Raw genomic sequence first — 473 nt, forward strand, 5'->3', positions numbered from 1 at the left:
AATGAAATGATTTATAGCCACACAAATATGACTTATCTTAGACCACAAATTTCAAAAATCTTCATTTTTTGGTTAAACTCTGTGTCTAAACAAAATACATAACATAAATCGGGACGGAGGAAGTATAAGTTATATATTACATTTTTTTGACATCGTTGTAAGTTGTAACAATTTAATATTGATCTGTACATGTAAAAGCACGAAAAATGAATATAAGACATAAAAAGGGTTAGAATTCAAGGGTTCACACATCATTCTCATTCATTTGAAGCAAAAGAAAGATTCAGATCGTTACAAAATGCACAGAAAATTTATCCACTAGATTTTATTTTTATACCATGCATGCATATCTGAAAGTGATATTTGTAGACATTTTTTCACTCGACACGTGGTACACTAAGGCTCATATTTACATTGGACCAATAAGGGTTTATTTTTCTTAAAGAAAGATGAAGAAAAGGAAAATCAAGTAC

This window comes from Lycium ferocissimum, chromosome 1 (assembly GCF_029784015.1).
Source record: "Lycium ferocissimum isolate CSIRO_LF1 chromosome 1, AGI_CSIRO_Lferr_CH_V1, whole genome shotgun sequence".
Classification (NCBI taxonomy): Eukaryota; Viridiplantae; Streptophyta; class Magnoliopsida; order Solanales; family Solanaceae; genus Lycium; species Lycium ferocissimum.